This window comes from Rissa tridactyla, chromosome Z (assembly GCF_028500815.1).
Source record: "Rissa tridactyla isolate bRisTri1 chromosome Z, bRisTri1.patW.cur.20221130, whole genome shotgun sequence".
NCBI classification, from domain to species: Eukaryota; Metazoa; Chordata; class Aves; order Charadriiformes; family Laridae; genus Rissa; species Rissa tridactyla.
The window spans coordinates 27027153-27047103 of NC_071497.1; positions in this window are offsets into that span (position 1 = coordinate 27027153).

The following is a 19951-nucleotide window of genomic DNA, read 5'->3' on the forward strand; positions in this document are numbered from 1 at the left end:
GCAGGATCACAGGCAAACTACAGATTTTCTGTTGACTATTCACACCACATTTTTATCTCAGCTCTCAAATTTGACCCATTTGTTCCCACAGTTTCCCCCGGGCTGCGTGATTTTACCGTGTGCTCTGAGCATCCTCAGCATCCTTTCTGTCTGTTGCTGTCTGCAATATAAAGATGGGCATTTGTTCAATTTAGTACTGTCTGCCTTTGCTTCCCAAATTCCTAATGGTAGATATTAACACTTCAGTTTTTATTTTTCCTTTGTCGTAAATTCAGGTAATCTCTGGCTTTCAACCAGAGGTTCATGTCTTTTTTCTTTTTGACACTGTAGTCAAGGTTGTCCTGTGCTGAATTGCACAGCTTAGTGCTTCACCTTGGTTCACACAGTTTGGTGGAACTCACAGAGCGGTTGGTCAGCAGTGATATGATAATGACAACAGAATCTGCCTGTCTGTAGGTGTACTCCCTAGATATTGTAAATCTGTAATTACCTTTTTCTCTTCCTTCCACTCCACCTTTTATTCCCTTCTTCTCTTACATTACAAAGCGTTTTGGTTTAGATCATCTCTTGCTCTTTCGTGCCCTTACTCCAGCACAGTATAGTTCTTCTATCGGGTTAGCTCTGCTGATTTAACTATGCTGACACAGTGCCTCTAAAAGCACATGCAACAGAATTAATTTTTTTTCCCTTAGTTTCACCACCTGATGACATAAGACAAACTGACAGACACACTTTTTACTGGCAGCATATACGTGTACACAGAAGAGGTTTTACCAGCTTAGGTATATCAAAAAGGAGAAAAGGTTTTGGTGGTTTTTTATCCCTAACTCTGTGACTGAGATGAAGACTCAGACACTAGCATTCATGGCTTTCTATATTATTGGTCTTCCTTTAACCCTTTTTTTCTGTATTTACTAACATCCATTATCTTAAATTAGCAGTAAAACCAAACAATATTGAGATTTCCCTTCCTTGTGTTTCTATGAATGTGATCCATATAAAGACGTAACAAAACAATTCAGAGTGCTCTGGTATCAACAAAGTTATCATAATCTCTTCATCTTTCAGTGGGATGTGTCTTTTTTAGCTTAGTATTGTATAGCCTTTACGCTCTTCTTTCCTCCAAGTTTTCTTTTTAAAATTAGATTTTCCACATGTGATATTCATTATCTTTCTGTAGTGTCATTCAGATTTAACTTTATGAAGTATCCTGTTGCATGCTGTCTTTTTTTTTTATAAGGATATAGCATAAGCATTCTGGCACTGTTACACAGTTAGTAATCATATTTTACAACCAACATGAAATCCTTAAGAGCTCTTTGCATTTTTATATCCCAAAGTCCCCCAATATACTCTTCTTCACTCCAAAATTCAAGTCTGATATACGCTATCCCCATGTCATACATTGACATAAAAAAAATTTGGAAGAACAAAAGCAGAAACATGAACATATTTGCCCCATTCATGAACTATGCAAGTGTGCTCGTGTTCGTCGTATGTTCAGGATGTTGTATTTAACTCTATTTAAAAAGAACTATTTATTTAGCTTTCTCTATTTTTAACTTAGTCATTTTGATCTATAGGAAGTTGCAGGTATTGTATTCCTGGATTCTCTTTCTGTTTTTTCCTAAGAAATAAATACAATTTTCAGTGCTTTTATTTATTTATTTATTTAAATTAAAAAATATTATAGGAAATAACATATAAAATGCAATATTGATTTTATAATCATCATGGAATCTACTGCTCATTCTGGTAGATCAGAAAAATGAGTGTGGACAAAACCCAATTTAATTCACAACTGATTAATCTCATTATTTCTACTACATCTCCATCAGGCTCCAAATGAGTGCCATTTATTCCAGCTTATTTTTGTTGCAGAAACTGATTTTTATTTAACTTAGGTGTCAAAGCTTTTTAAAGAATTTGTTTTTGAAATTGAGATCATGCTGACATTAGTTAGCTTTGAGTTTGTGGATTAGTTCATACAGAAGGAATAAACAAAATATGTTAAAGAACAGCAGTTCACTGTATCTGTTACAGTAATATAGAGTAAGTTCTGAGGTATGGATTGCTGTGCACTAAACTCAGAATCACTGTTCTTCGGTACAGTTTTGTTGCTTTATTCGCTCAGAGATGATGTGCTGGAAGAAACAAGATGAACTTTCACTTCCAATCTTGCAAATTCAAACCTGCTCTTTTCTACTGAGCAGAGGTAAATAGCATCATTCTAAGTAGCAAAAGCAACAATGACAGAAGGCTGAGTTCAGGAAGTCTAATCCCAATTTTCTTATCAAAGGCAATGAGTAATTGATCCACTCTTTTACCTGAGAGTGGTGCCATGTCTAATGTAGATCTGGAAGATTTTGGGTTTTCTTAGAAGTCGTTTACTATTAGTGAAGGGCCAAAGTCTTAAGTCTAAATTTTAGACCTTGATGCTACAGCCTCTACTCTGGTGTGCTTCCTGTGACTGCTTAATATCTTCTTGCCTTTGATCTGGTAACTTCAGTGTTTAATGTAACTATTTACCATCTCGCTCCATATGAAAACAGAGACAAGTCTTCCTCAAATTGACTGTGTTGAAAACCAGTGCACAGCGTTACTCTGATTACTGACGACAATTTTTATGCTGCTTGTGATGGGATAATGTGCTCTTACTCAATCCTTCTTCCTCTTCTATTCACCTTTGATATGCCCAAGATTCCTTTCTTCCAAATCTGTACTTTGTTTGACAAAGTGATCTCCTATCCAAAATGATCCCCTATGTGCTCTCCAAAAACCATCATTAGCTTGCTTCTTCACATCAGCCAATAAAGATTCCATTTCAGTTTTGCCAGTACACGTATTGCCCAAACCAATATGCTTATTTGTAATTCCATTGTCTTAATATTTCTCTATATGTCAAAATATATACTGTAGGTCTAGATAAAGATTAGCTATCATAGGAGAATTTCATTGGTTTGAGTGGAAGTATTCTTATACTATTAAGTAGAAAATCATCTGGTAAACCGTGATGTTATGCAGTGGTGAACAGGTGCTGGTTCTCACTCTTCTGGAGGCCTGACACTTACATTGTTAGAAAAACAGGTGTGCTTTACCGTGTTGCTCCAGCTGTCATGGGTGGTACCCTCAGACAACGCTGGCCCAGCCTGATATGTTACTTACTGGTTTTGATAGCCCTGCAGTTTTATACTTTCAGCAATAACAGCAGTTTTTGCTTGAGTCTCTCTTAGGCAATCTGAACTATCTTTGGCTGGTTTTAGTAACTTGCCTCGTTATTAAAAACAAGATAAAAAAAATCCTCCGAAAGCAAACAGATTTTATTGAGTTGCTATAGGTTTCTGTTTGTATTTTGTCACGATTAGCTGAATAACGTCATAGGGCAGTTCAGCTCCTCTCTACTTACGACATCTGATATAACTGTGCTTCGGAATCATCAGGAATTTCTTCATCATGCTGTTAAAAAATAAAGTAAAAAGAGAGCATAAATTAACACAGTGGTCAAGAGTCTATGAATTTAGAAATCATTATTTTCAAAAGAGAGCTTAAAAATAAGCCTGATAATGACTTTAACAAAAAGAAAGGTGCAATTCTATCTTAAGGAAATAGGTCAAGTTAGAAAGAAATCTACTTTTCCTACATTTCTTTCTTCTTTTTCATTTTAATCACATAATTTAATCACTTTGGAAAAAAAAAAAGACTTTCACTAAGATTAAGAACACTGCCCTTTCTTCTTCTACTTTTATTACAATTAAAATAATATGACCTCAAGTAACATAACGTTGTCAGATAACTTATGATTCAGTCCTTAATACTTCCGTAAGGTTGGTGCATTTTTTTCTTCAATAGATAATCTTGTTTTAGTTCAGTTGCTCACAATAGCAAATACCTTCTTTAATTAGTAAATTAAAAAAGAGATTTTCAGAGCTCCTTATCTTTCTAGTTTTGTTATCCCATCTGTGCATGTCTTGAAAGAAGCTAAGATATGTGTAATGCTAATTAATTTCGTACCACACTAGAGCTGTTAAGCCAGGTATTCAAATCCTTTTCCCAATTCAAATGCATTCTAAAGCTTAAAGTTATTAGTGCTAATGAGTAATTTAATTTACTTTAAGTTAATTAAACTATATTTAATTCAGTTACATGAAGGCACTCTAGTAGTCTTTGAAAATACATACAACAATAATATCTGTGGATTTAAGGAAAATATTGTGTTACAAATATTGTTCATTACATTGTAGAACCACAAAGGGATGACGGTTTCTAGAATCCTCTGCGAGCCTCTGTAAAAGATGATGATTAAAAACAAACCACAGAGCAAACAATGAAGGGTAAAATTAACATATAAAATATGATTTCTGATTGAACAAGAAAACCTAGATGACACTTAAAGTTTACAGCTACAATAAGATCAACAGAGAACAATGAAAGTAATTTTCAAAAGGAATAAATTAGGAGCTGGCAGGAAAAAAAATCAGAGAAAAACTTAGTTATGTCAAAGGCTGCATGTTTCCCTTAAAGTTTTACATAAGCTATATATATGATAAATAAAATTGTAGACATTTCTGTTATTAGCTTTCTCTACACATAGTGCATATGTGCTCATATGTCCATGCATATGCATGTGAAAAATGTAAACCCATTTTTCAAGTTTAATGAAAGCATGACCATTTTATTCATTAGTAACAAAGAAAATTCAATGCATTTGTGAGTAGCAAAGTGTGATTTGAATGCATTGGCTAGTGCACACTGCTTTGATGCAGTGTTCCACAGGTATTAAGTTACCTATTTTACTCCACCAAACCAAAAATGTCTTACACCCAAGAATAAATGGTACAGCCCTTTGACAATTGTGCAGAAAGAACAACTAAAGGCTTCATTCTCTGATCAATATGAAATCCTTGGGTAGCAATTTTTATTTTACATCTCCCATTCTTTTTTCTGTAAAAAAAACAGACTAAAATACAAAAGGAGAACGTCCATTATGCATAACTTTCCTTTATGAAAATACTACTTTAAAAGACAGAAATTATATTGAGTTCTGTACGTAACAAAAGTGCAAAATACTGTTGAGAAGAAGTATTGAATTTCCATGTCAGTTACAGCTGTATTGAAATTTTGCCGCACTTCCTGAGGCTTGTTTGAAAAAAAAAATAAAGTGCCACACATTCTGGGCAAGTTCGTGTACAAAAGGATGCTTGACAGTGTCAGTAAAAATTTAAGAAATGTATGTATTTATAGCTTTCTCAAGCATGTGAAGTGGAGAAGATGATATATCTTGAAGATAAATGAAAAATAATGTCAGAAAGAGGAAATAAAATTCAGGGAAGAGTATATAATCAGATCAATGAAACAGAGAAGTCAGGAAAGAAACAGGCGCTATGTGTGATCTGAACAGTCATTTAACACAGAGTCACCAAAGAGCCTTAAAACAATAAAAATAAAATAAGAGAGTGTAACAAAGGTTTTTGTCCTGTCCGTATTTTATATTTTTAATTTCTTTGAAACACAACAATTAGTCTCTTTAGTTATGTACTTAATTTTTTTAGTTACATTAATTGGATGAATTTATCATATGGTTCCATAGTGTAAGGTTCTGCTTAGCCCTTTTTACAAAAGTAGGGGGAAATAAAGTAAAAGTGTATACACAGCCTACATAGGACCATAAACACTAATAGACTGTAAGGGAACACTGGCTATTTCATAGGCCTGTATTTTTTAGCAACATCAAAGTGTGTGATCTCATTCCTGTCTTTACATCAGCAGAGGATAAGAGGAACTGTCCTAGGCTATGGTGCACTTAAAAGAATATAGTATTGAACTAATTTTTCTATATGCAACAGAGCTCAAAGAACAATCTTCTTTCTTACCACCCACTATAATGGGTTACCTGCTTTGTACTCGAAAAACTATCTGCATACACAACAACAAAATATATAATCACATGTATCCCAGAGATTCACATGGCAACATTAAGATTTTGTAGTGGTAATAAAGGAAAATCCATCACAGATCACATTTTGAATTCAACACACTTGCGCTGAACAGCATTTCAAAACCTTGAGTGTGTTTATTCCTCTTGATCTAATGCCAAGAAAGCAAGATTTTCTATTTTTTATATCAGAGTATATAAAAAGAAATACTAATTTATACAATTTGCTGCAATCTGAGATTAATCAGAAAAAGAACAGTCAAAAATAACTCCCAATATCTTCATTAAACTTCCTTTAAAGCCATACAGGGACACTAGAAATATATGAAGCATTTTTCCTTTACATTCAGCACAAGTTAAGTCTTTAACAACTACCTAGTGAAACTGAAACAGATTCTTTCTGAGGATGATTTAATTTAAAAGTGTTTCAGACCCTGTGATGAAAGCGTGTGAAAGGCATATAACATCTTAGTGTTAAATTCTGTCCAGCAGATGCTTAACATAAATTAGCATTTATATAAGATCTTAAACAAATAAAACAGATATTGAGACCTCCATCTTAATTTTGTTTCAAGATAAACTTTTGTTTAAAAAAATCTGTTTGCGTTCATGTATTTTTACATTTCAAAGAACAATACACCTGAAACTGTGATTTTGAAAGCTGACAGTCTAGTCTTCATGAAATAAATATGAATGTTGTAGGCCACACTTAAAGAGACTGGGCATCATATGATAGGACAAGGGGTAATGATAGGACAAGAGGTAATGATTTTAAACTAAAAGAGGATAGATTCAGACTAGATGTAAGGAAGAAATTTTCTGCAATGAGGGTGCTGAAACTCTGGAACAGGTTTCCCAGAAAGGTGGTAGATGCCCCATCCCTGGAAACATTCAAGGTCAGGTTGGATGGGATTTTGAGCAACCTGATCTAGAAGATGTCCCTGCTCATTACAGGGGGATTTGACCAGATGGTCTTTAAATGACCCTTCCACCACAAACCATTCTATGATTCTATGATCATTTAATATCGGATATACTGGACTGAACACCAGTGTGAAATCAAAGTGAAGATCCAACTGGGTAAAGCAATTTTCCATAAGGTCTGATTGTTCTGCCATAACTTTCTATGTGGCCATCAACCATGATCAAGAAACTGATCCAGTTTAAAAAAAAAAAAATTAAGTGAGAGGAAACCTTTCATTGTCATTGCCAGTGAGACCACAGTTCTTCAATGTACAGGTTCGACTGGCAGTAACCTTGCATATAGTTCACCAGTGCACAAGGCAGGCAGCTCCATTCATCTCTCTAACACACAGACCAGCGTCCCTTTCCCAGGTTGCCCATAAATTAGGCAGTAAAGTTCCTCGCATTTAGAGGAATCTCATCAATCAATTTTTAAGGAGTATACAAGAGGAAAATGTTGTTTCATTGCTTTTGTAGTTTAAAAAGCATAATGTGCATAACTGTTTGTGTATATATGTGTGTATAAGTACTTGACCAAGGATAGCACCACTTCATTTGTGTACAATAGGGACATGAAGAACACTGTACAATAAAACAGACAAGTTTCAATGTTATAATTATGTGTACCTACTGTACAGCTGCTGAATGCCTCTGAGACAGTGACATAAGCAGACAAACAGTCCAGATAAGGATTTTATAGGGCTGAATAATAAAATCATAATACTCCACTAACACTCCAAATCTTGGTTTTTTTTGTTTTGTTTTGTCTGTTTTTAAATATAGCTTTGACCATACTGAGTAACATGCTCATTGGGATGTCCACCAAAACACTGCTTTGAGCACTTCCATTTAATTACTTACCATAAAAGATAAACAGTATGAATGAGTGCTTCAGATTATCCATGTGAACCAGAATATGTTACATTAAGCAGCACTGAAGTTCATCTTCCATCATGTTGTTCAGATTGCCTGAAGCTGGAAAAAAAAGCACAAATAAATGGTACTGCTGAGGGTGTTTAATTTTTTAAAAAATACATACAGATGCTAGCAATAGGGTTGATATGAAGATAATGCATATCTCACTGGATAAGCATTTAGCTAAGCAGTTGTCAGAGTCCAATGCTCTCTGATCACGTTCTAGTAGATATTTCACATGTGGAGGGTGTAACCACTGATATCAATTTTTTTTTATTTGAAGATAGTTGATGTTACGTGGGATTTTGGATTTAGCAGAGTGGTGCAAAATGTACAGAAAACAAGAAAAAAGTAACCTACACTCAGCAAAATATAGCAATTGCAATATACTGTTCAGTCACAATACCAATGTGACTGCCATTACTGGTCTCTATAGCACACTCACCATCACAACTCTGGGTGTCCCCAGTTGCCAGGAAGGCATACGTGGGTTAAAATTAGCTCGAGGCCATTGCTCTCTTTGGAAATCTTTTGCTAGCTTTCTGGGTTTTATACTCTGTGTTGGGCTGAGCCACCTCTTCACTCACCCCCATACTGGTCTGGTTTACTCAGGGAGACATTCACACTCACTTAATTAACTCAGGGAAAACTATTTACAGCACCACTGATCCACTCAGCTGTTGATAGCTGTTTACCTAAAACAAAGGTCACCCTCAGGTCCCCTGTATGTTGAGATAATGTCAGCTTCTTTGCAACAGCTCTGGTCAGACACACTGTGTTATGTTCACTGAGCTTCAAGGGCACATCACATCTGCCCGTCTCCTCTGAGATTCCTTCCAGGGTAGGGGTTTATTGGTGAGTCAGAGCACAAATTACTATTTTTTTTCTTCTTTAATACTTTCTCTACTACGGTAGACAAGCTGTTGCATTTGAGTTTTAATCAGCAAGAAAAGTAAAGATATTATTAAAAATAATAATATATAGAATAGGAATAGAATAGAATAGAATAGAATAGAATAGAATAGAATAGAATAGAATAGAATAGAATAGAATAGATTTCAGTTGGAAGGGACCTACAACAATCACCTATTCCAACCACTTCATGACTTCAGAGCTGAAAAAAAGTTAAAGCATGTTATTAAGGACATTGTGCAAATGCCTCTTAAACACTGACAGGCTTGTCAGTGTTAAATATCGACCACTTCTCTAGGAAGCCTGTTCCAGTGTTTGACCACCCCCTCAGCAAAGAAATGTTTCCTAGTGTCAGGTCTGAACCTCCCCTGGTGCAGCTTTGTGCCATTCTCAAGCATCCCTTCATGGATCCCAAGGAGAAGAGCTCAGCACCTCCCTCTCTACTTCCCCTCCTCAAGAAGCTGTAGAGAACAATGAGGTCACCCATCAGCCTTCTTTTCTCCAAACTAGAAAAAAAGAAAGGCCTCAGTGGCTCCTCACAGGACATGCCTTCCAGCCCTTCCACCAGCTAGGTTTCCCTCCTCTGGATGCATTCAAGTACCTTCACACCGTTTTAAAATTGTGGAGCCCAGAACTGCCCACGCAATTCTCAAGGTAAGGCCGCACCATCACTAAATACAGTGGGTTAATCCCCTCTTTTGACCAGCTGACTATGCTGTGTTTGATGCACCCCAGGATGCAGAGGTTTGCCCCCCTTGGCTGCCAGGGCACACTGCTGACTCATCTTGATTGACCTTACCATCAATCAGCACCCCCAGATCCCTTTCTACAGGACTGCTCTCCAGCTACTCCTCTCTCAGTTTATACTTGTGTTCAGCATTGTACTGTCCCAAGTGCAGGGTCCAACATTTGTTTTTATGAAATTTTATGCCATTGATCATTGCCTGATGCTCCAGTCTATCTAGATCCCTCTGCAAAGCCTTTTGTCCCTCAAGACAGCCAACTGTACCTCCCAGTTTAGTATCATCAGCAAACTTGCTAATGTTGCATTCAACTCCTGCCTCCAGATCACTGATAAAAATATTGAACAGAACTGGCCCTAGAGCTGAGCCCTTAGGAACAGCGCTGGTGGCTGGCTGACAGCCAGATGTGGCCCCATTCACTACAACTCTTTGAGCTCTGCCATTCGTCCAGTTCATCACCCAATTCACCATGTACCTGCTCATCTCACAGTTGGGCAACTGATCCAGAAGCTTTACTAAAATCCAGAAAAGCTGCATCCACCGCCTTCCCTTCACCCACTAGGGGGGTAACCTTGTCGTAGAAAGGTATCACATGGATTAGACAGAACTTTCCCTTTGTGAACCCATGGTGACTGTGCCTGATGATTGCATTGCCCTTTAAATGTCTTTCAATAGCACCCAGTATGATGATCTTCATAGTTTTTCCAGGAACTGAGGTTAGACTAACAGGTCTGTAGTTTCCTGAGTCTTCCCTCATGCCCTCCTTGTAAATTGGAATAATGTTGTCTAGCTTCCAGTCAGCGGGAACCTCCTCAGCCTTTCAAGAGATTCTTTCAAAATGAGGGCAAGTTGGAGAAAGGGAGAAGGAGTGAGCTGACTGCTTGTTTTGTTTTGCTTTCAAAAGAGGTTTCTGCAGACAAAAACTCCATGTTTGCTGGACTGCTTGGAGGAAAACTGGTAAAAGTCAAAAAAGCCATTCAGGTTGAATTCTGCCATCATTTGATATTTGGCAGGTATTAACTTCATCTTTCCCTCAAAAATCAGAAGGAAACTGGGAAACAAAACAACAAAAGAACAAAAAAAAAAGGCAAATAAACCCAAGAGAGGTAGGATGGAAATTCAGATGTAGTATGTTTTAGTAGATATGCTATAAACAGATGTCAGACTCCGATACTTTCTGACCAGGGTCTTGTAGATATTCCAGCAATGGAGGGTGTAACGTTTAATATCCTTATTTAAAACAGTTGATGCTACATGGGATTTCTGATTTAGCAGAGTAATACAAAAAAAATATATTGCATAATACAATAGAGATGTAAGTAACACATAACTGTTTACCTGAAAGGCCACTCTTCAGTCCCTTTTCTGTTGAGATAAAGTCAGTTTCTTTGCAACAGCTGCGGTCAGTCGCACCGTGCATCATTCCCTGACCTTCATGGGCACATCACACTTGGCCATCTCTTCTGAACCTTCTTCTGTTATAGGAGTGGAATGAGTGAATCAGTGAGCTACATTCCACGCCTAGGAGTTCAGTCACTCACAGCAGCTGTGTTAAGGGTTGTATTTGATTGTGGTCCTGTATCTCAGATTTGCCTACATTGTCCATGATATTGGCTAAAGCACACCTACATCATCTTCTTGTGAATGCCTCTTTTTTTGCTGTCCATTGAATGTGCGTACTGCAGGTCACTAAAATATCTGTATGATTACTGCAAAAAACAGTATTCTTACTCTTATCTAGCTAAACCTCACTTCCTCACCCACACTCAACTTCAGAAATGTCCTGCATAGTAGAAACAAAAATAATAAGATGTAGAAGCTTTTATGAATAATGCATATTTTTTGAATGTTATGAACTCTGAAGGAATTTTATTCACATCAACGTGCAAGTATTGCTTAGAGGACACAGACAAGAGTTTTGGTGCTGTCATTGTAAATTCCCTTCAGAAGGAAGTCTCAGTGCTGTTCCATTTCGCTTTCTAACCCGAGCCTTCCCAGTGTCCAATGCAATTTATACCTATATCAAGGTAAAAGATTTTTCTGGTAAATCTGTAGGGCAAGGATAATAAATCAAGAGTACTACCGTAGCATAGCCCCATGTATTTCATCAGAAGAAATAACTCTTTTAACAATTCAGAATTAATTATTAAACGCCAAGAGAAAAATCTCTACTTCAATTCATTATTCATATTTTGTTCCAAGCATTACAGCAATCTACAATACTTAATCTTCATACAGAAATGTGGATTATTGTGCTCCCTTACCTGGCAAATGAAGTTGCAATCTCCCTCCTATTCAAATGCAGTTTGATTTCATATTCAGTACAAAAATAAGAAGAGAACAGAAAAGTTAACACCACAAAAACAGTATATGAAAATATCTGAGATTGTTGCTTTCATTCGTAATTACCATAGCTTTATTGGTTTGGGTTTGGTTTTTGTTTGGTTGGGTTTCATGAGTTTTTTTCTGTGTAGTGACTCAGCACTAATCAGGAGTTTTCCCATTTGTAGGCCATATCTGTAATCATATAATCCTGAGGGTTTCACTCACTGTGGACTCAGACACCAAGTTCCTAAACAGTTTAAATCTTCAGAAAAATCCATCTGGAACACCCTGGCGTTAAACCAGAGAGGCATGGAATTAATAAATTAAATCTCTCTCTTACATTTATTTGAAACTCAGGAAAAGAAACTTATGCAAAGAGACTCCAGATTCCAAGGCAAATTATCATAAAAAAGACGTACTTTTAAAGGAGAGAAAAATGAGATTTGCACTATTATAGAACAATTATTTCTAAAAAAAATAAAAAATAAAAATTTTAAACATTGAAATTCAACACAAGAATTTTTCACAATGTTATTGTTTTTTATGCTGAATGAAGCAGAAGGGTTAGAAGACACTAGCAGAGCTAAATCTATGAATTTCAGTTTTCAAGTTTCATCTATTTTAGATAATCAGACTTGCTGATTTATTTCATGCATCCTTTTTACCAAGTAACAATTTTACCAAAATAATTTTTTTCACTGCAGGGTAGAATTCACTAGTGGTATTAAAACAATGACTCTTTGGAGTACACTCATTCTTCCAAACTGTTTTCTACAATTATATTTTAATAACCTCAATTAGACTTATGGGATCCTTAAAGTTGACAATGATCTGTAAAAAAGCTTAACTCTGGAGGTAACTGAGAATGATTACATTATGAACTGTATTTTTTATCTCACATGGGAAAGGATTTATATGAACAGCAAGGCGACGTAGGTAACCTTTAATACTTTTAAAAGCCCACCTCTTAACTTACTTGAAGGAGCAACTCAAGAATTTATTTAAAACATGTAGTTTTCATTGTTTGCTTTTATGACTGTGATAGAAAACTTTAAAGATGTTATTTTGAATATTAACCCATTCCATTGCAAACCATCCTTTAATATGGAATCTGTTTTGTTGGACAAACACATACTTTCCTTTTAGGAAGTTTATATACCCTGAAGAAAGGACCTCTTCACCCTGAAGAAAAGTGACCTCTGGTCACAGAACACTCTTGTTCTGGTGTTTGTGAGATAGTCACTACTAAGAAAATGTTTAGTAAAAGCAAACATATACTCTGGCAGTTAATGTGGTAAATATAGAAACAAATTTTCTAAATGTTTAACTATTTAGAATAATTCGAAGTAGGTTCTAGGTGGACTAACAGATATGGTGAAGTAAATTATCTTTAGTTCACTTATGTGAGAGCATAGGTGTATATTTGTACATTTGAAATATGTTCACCAAATGTTTGTTGATTAAAATGAATTGTCTATTTAAATGAAAATGACAACTTTTTACCTAGCAAAATTTTCCAAGTAAGATGAATGTAATCACTGAGAGGTTCTGCTGCAATTTAGGATTCCCAGTAGCTCAACATCTTTTATAAGCATCAAGAATTTGATCTCTCCCTCTCATTACAAACAGTGGCTGCCTTCCCTAGCCAGCCAAAGAGGGAAGCATAATAGAAAATTAAATCCACCAAACAGCAACTACAAAACCAAAAGGTGCCAGCTCAGGTGATGAGTGTTATTCACAGGATAGAAAATATGGCATTTATCAAATTAAGAGAAAGGTGGGGGGAGATCCCTCACTGGTTCCTTAAGGAAGAAATCCTTAAGTATTTCTCCAAAATTGGCGCAGACACCAAGCCTAAGACAGGCCTTGGAATCAAGCATGGTGAGCAGTTGTCTGTTGCACTGCACTTCTGGGTGTCACATTCCTGCTGCCCTGGTGTAACTGAAGGGTGGATATTGTACTCTGTGGATTTCAAACTCAGCACACTGTATATCTGTGCACAGGACCTGCACACAAAGATTAGGAAGTACCAGATGATACCCTAAGCAGCTCATCATCATGATTACAATAACCTGGCTAGCGCCAGGCTGATGTACTGCGCACAGCCTGGCATTCAGGGGTACCCAATGCATAATCCAACGGATGACAAGAAGGAAAATTCCTGTGAATCATGGCACAGTGTAGATGTAGCTTAGATAGTCTCTTAAAATGGGATAACAATATCTAAATGTTTTAAAAATTGACAGTTTTACCTCTAAACCTCTCTAACGATCAGCCTTTTTCAAGTCTGGCATCACTTTTGCTTAGTGTGGTACTAAATTTATTTGAGCCTCGGAGCATGGCAGGATCCTAATTCCAAGGCAATCAAGTCAGTCAGCTGGAGAGTCTGCCATTGCCTCAGTAGCCCAGAGAAAAGGTCTTATTGTTAACTGCAGGTCAATAACATAGCCATGACCCTTGCAAAGCATGAACAGTTTGACTTTCACTCTAATTGCAAGAAAAGTCTTTCAGATTTTTTGGCAACATGAACAAAATCTTCAAAGAGTAAAGAACAGCACCTGACTACAGGCAGGTCACATTCTTAAGCAAAAGCTTCTTTTTCTCCAATATGCATTACGTTTGTATTAGACACCTGATTGCATTGTTGTCATGCTGTCCAGACTGCCAACAGAAAACAGAGCCATAGGAAACAGGAATTGAGCCTTCAGTAACACGAGGTCATACAATGCGCTTAAATGACTTGTTCATATAGCAACAGATGGGAGATCTGAAATCTCACTCTTTGTAAGGAGCATTATAAGTATATCAGTAAGCACACAAGAAGTTATGAAAAAAAAAATAAAATTACGTAGTTAAAAATAATATTCAACATAGTTGTTCTCAAATACCAGTACAGCACAAAATTTTTGAGAGAAGGAGCTTGCAGCAACAGATAACTGCAGTTAGTTACAACAGCTATTCTTACTTTCCTAAAGAGGAAAGGGGATTATATCCATCCTGAAACTAGAGGAGAATCTTAGAATGCATCAAAGCGTTCTTTATACCACTGACCGTTGAATTTTGCTTTAAGTATAAGGGGTGTCATACACCCCGTATGCAGAGTTGGGGAGGTGTTGAGGAGATCCCAAAGTCAGAGCTCCAGGATGCTATACATGTCCTGTCACTGGTAAGAACATGACCTGCATCTACATTCAGGATGTGTGTCATCATTATGAATAATTACAAGAAAAGGAGTGACTACAGGCTTCAATCTTAACAACAGAAAAATTACTCTATTTAAATTACAAACAAATGAGCCCAGCACACAGTATTCTCAGCGATGGGCAGCCACTCTCACTAGTTAAACTGTGAGAACAAAAAAGTAAGTGCCGCCTTTTTTCCTGCCACCTGATTGTCACAATTTCACTACTTGTGTCTGCAGGTGCTAGAAATACATCTGTAAGTATATGAATGTAAGGCTTGTATTTCCTTTGAAAATGATCTATACACTTATTAATTTCTAATAATACTAAACGTATCTCATCACCATATGTGGAGATATCCTTACACTACAGAACCTAGAGAAAAGCCAGTTATCCTGAAACAGAAAGGGGAATGTGGGATAACAACTTCCTTAAACCATACTATTAAGACTTACATAATTCTTTAGACAAGAAGCTATTCCTGCATCTCAGGTAGCTACACTATTAGAAGGATGGAGCTGCTTTGAGCTAGTTCTCAAAGCCAATGCCATATTTGCATCACAGATTACTTTTCATGTCTAGTCTACACCAGTCCCAACCTCTCCCTCATTTGCTGTGTCCTTCAATGCTTCCTATTCAAAATCTAGAGCCTCGGGGAACCTGTGACACGCCTGCTCCTGGTGGCTGGGCAGAGCTCTTTTCCCTCCAGATATTTACCATGTACCAGTTGTATACACACTTTCCACTTGCCTGGAGGCTGGCTTCCAATTCAAAGAGGGTGCATGGTGTTAGGGCATGGTGCTGCCACCATGGCACTGCTTCTGGAGCTGTGAACACCCTTTTCTGTCCTTGTATATCTGGCCTCCCAGTGATCCTGTCCTGCACGACAAAGGCTGCTGTGACAGCAGATATCAGGGGAACAAGAATAATAATACTGGAATAGTTTGAGAGAAGGGTGATTTGTAGTATAATTTATTTTTAGTCTTGGCATTTATATAGCAAAGAAAAATGGCTCAAACTGTGGTAGTGTTCAGTTACTCATTTAATACAGGCAAATTGTCTTATGTAAGATTGTCTTGAGAAAAACACAATATAACGTGTCTCTTTTGTGTCTGAGCTATTAGGGGAATGTGTTAAGACTGTGACACTCATACGCTATGAAGAAAGGCTTACAGTAAGCTTGAGGATACTATTTCTTCAGATAACAGAAAATCTTAAGACATAACTACAAGGGTGAAAGCTCTTTGGAAAGAATTAGGAAGAACACAGCTAAGACAATATAGCATAAATTGAAGATTGTTGGTGAAGATGATTACATAAATTACATGCTCTGGAATCAAGTAGGTGGGCATCAGTTTGATTGCTGTGTCACTGAACGACTAACGATTTGCTTAAGCTTTAGGCTAAAGAAAAGGTAAAAAAGTGTATTCCAGACAGTATGATTGTTTTCTCAGAAGTAATGTGATACACTCAATGAACTGTTTCTTTAGGGTCTTAAATTATCAAGATTATATAATGATTTATGCTTCTGAACCGAAAAGTTGCTCTGCAGTGAAATTTCAAATGGTTCTCTTTATATATAGAGTCAGGAAGCACTGAATATAACAAGTTTGTGATTAATTTTTGACACCACAGTTAGCATACCTATACTTAGTACACTTACATAAAGTAGATAATACTTGCTCAATTTGAAATTCACTCCATAAGTAATAAAAGGCACAGAACAGAAGCCCCTTTGGTATACCTGCAGTTACATTTGAGAAAGGAGGGGGAGAAAGAGCTTATGAAGTCTTACAATACATAAATGAATAGTGTTCAATAATGAATAACGAAGCACATAGGCAACAGTAAAGTGGGTAGCATTCAAAAGCTATTAGAACATTTTGGTGTTTCTCACCCCCCTGAAATACTTCATCTTCAATTTTTGACCTAACAGGTCACAAACTGATACACTACGAAGCATGAAAATTTAAGGACCAAAGAAAGCCTTTTCCTCTTTGTTATTGTTTTGTTTGATACCGGTGAGAAAAGCAGAGCTTTCCTACATGAAAGGTGGGTGTACATAGCAAGAGACAGCACAGTTCCAGCAATAATTTTCAGTCTTTTTGGGTAAATCTAGCCTGTGGGTAATAAATTATGAGAGTATGGATTTATCACCAATGTCAATAAGCAAGCTGGTGTTTCCTATATTTTGGCAGAAGAAGCAACAGTACTACTGAATAAAAGGTTTTGAGGTAGGTGTAAAAATAAATATTTAAAAAAATCTATCTATGAATCACAACAGTAGGAACAAGACTTAGTACATACAGTTATATAGTCATATACTTTGAGTACAGGGGAAATGCATTTAGAGAGAGTGGAACAGATACGTAAATAAGAAAGACTGTGTTTGATATGGGTTTTAAAAATAGACATTTAAAGAAACTAAAAGAAGTCGAGGTAATCCATACTCTAAATTCTGTTTTTTTATGTTGTGTAATTAAAAAAATATACATGTACCTACATGTTTACCTAATGTGTTCATTTACTTTACTTTAACTACAATTGTGTGTTCTTCATTGTTTCCCAACGTGCGTACATACATTTGGACAAGGGTTCAAATGAATTCTATTAAAATATGCTTTTGTTGAATATCGTATTTCAGTAGATTTCAAACTACAAAACTAATGCGCCATCTGAGCAGCTGTTGAAAAGAAGTTGCTGTAAGGATAGCCATTTCATGATTTATCTTCACCACAACTAAGTTTTGAAAGTCTATTGCACTTTTTTTTTTGCCTTGTGATGAAATCTTTAAATCCACATGGAAAATATGACTAAGTAAAATAAAAGAGGCATTTAACTTTAAGTGCTGTAGTTCTGTCTTTAGGTAGTATGTCATGGTTTTTTGTCATCTAAAAACAAAATAAAAGAGAAATAAGACTCCACGTATTTTATTTTAAAATTCAGAAAACTGGGAAGTAGCAATATGCTGTGCTACATATTATATAAAAAATTACTTTAAATCACAGACAAAAGATAATCGAACATCCAATTTAGCAATGTAGAGGTATTTAACACTTTAAAACAGCTGATTAGGTATCAGCTCTCCTATTTGTCAATAAGACAAATTAAGGAAGCAGAAGTTGTTTGAAAGAGAAAATAACACTTAGGACACCATCTACCATTAGCATACTAGTAGATTGCAATAGATAAAAAATATTGCATGCTCGCAGGTAAACTGATAATGATCATACAGTAGGTATTTTTTAGAATGTGAATTGCTTGCATTAAGAAAATATATGGAAAGAGCTTTCTGTTACATGCCACAAAGTAGGGAAGGAATAATAGCCTGTGAAGAAAATCAAAAGGGATGGAATTAAAAGCAGTAAATTTGGCAGTGCTTAATGGAATAGAAATATGCTAAGTAAGCCATGGAGAGGAATAAAGTAAGGGAGGCTGAAAAAGGTGGAAGAATATATGTCAAATCTGAAAAAGCCACAAGAGAAATTATTTCAGAACATATTGATCATACTAAAAATACATTGAAATCATCCAGTGTAAATGCTGGCAAATCACCTGTAATATGTAGAAAGTAAGACCAAGCAAGAAATTAAAACTGTGAGAAAGACACTGAGCATCATGTCTCAAGTCTTCAATCAATGCAACATTAACTTTCTGATTACTGGAAGGCAAATACTCTTCATTAAATTAAAGTTTCAAATGGGCAGTGCCAAATCAGTAGCAAAACTGGAGTAATTCCAGAAGTGTTTAGAATACCTTCAGAAACTGAAATGTACAATGTTCAAGAATTTGATTTACAAAGTCTTCATATCAAAGGGTCTGGTCACTTTAGAAAAATAACATGGTGCAGCTGTTACTTTTAAAACATAGGATGTTAATTCTAGATTGTTTAATATAATATTTTATTCAAATTTTGATATTTTAGTGGTGGAGCAAAAGTGTTTGGTGAATAAACCTAGGCTTTTTTAAAAATCAAAATGAAGGGAAAGATCACAGGTTTCAGTTTACATATAATCAGTGTTGCCAATTCCATACATAAATAGTCCTAATGGATAGTATGAGGTGATACAACTGCTTCATATCCTAAGCCATACTTCTAAAAATATAATTTTATTTCCTTAATATTCCTGTAGATCACATATTGTTATATTTTAGCAGCCAGATGTATTTCACAGTCAGTAAGGAGCTCTGGTCTTCACTGTACAGCTGAAGATACTTCTTAAATACTCAATGGCTTTAGCTATCTCTCTCCACATTAAGCACTACAAAACTTCTTAATGATGACCTATGAATTACCACAGTCCTTGTTTTTACCCCAATTATTGTCAAGAACAAGATGAGAAAATGCTATGTAATTCCCATGTAAGCCCTGAGGCATGAGTATAGGCGTCCTGGTTTGAGGTAAAACAGAACCAATTTTCTGTTAAGTCTTTTTTAACTTTCTGAAATTAATGGCATATTTTTCAGACAGTATCTGCTTCTAGTAGATAAGGTCTGATGTTTATCTTGAATACCAAGGAATGGTATGCAGAGAGGCTCCTGCTTATACTTATTGCTGGAACAACCAACATCAGCTCACTTTGATGTGAACTAACTTGGAGGGTCAGATGTGGAAAAGAGTAGAAGGGGTCACATTTGCGGGGAAGCGCAGACAGGACAGGTGACCGAAAACTGACCCAAGGGGTATTGCATCCCATCTGCATCATGCTCAGTATAAAAGCTGTGGGATCAAAGGGGTTAGCCGTTTTCTTCAATGGCCGGTGTCAAAGGAGGACTCTGTTCAATTGCCTTTGATCCCAATCCGTGCGTTCCTGAATCCACATCCAGAATCCAGTTCCCATTCTTCACTGAATCCAGTTTGAGACTTTCCCAGTGCTGGCCAGTGATGCGATCATCACCCTGGGATCTTGATACTGGTTCTGTATATATTGTATATATTTCCCTATTTTATTTTTAAATATTGTCTTTTTCTTATTATT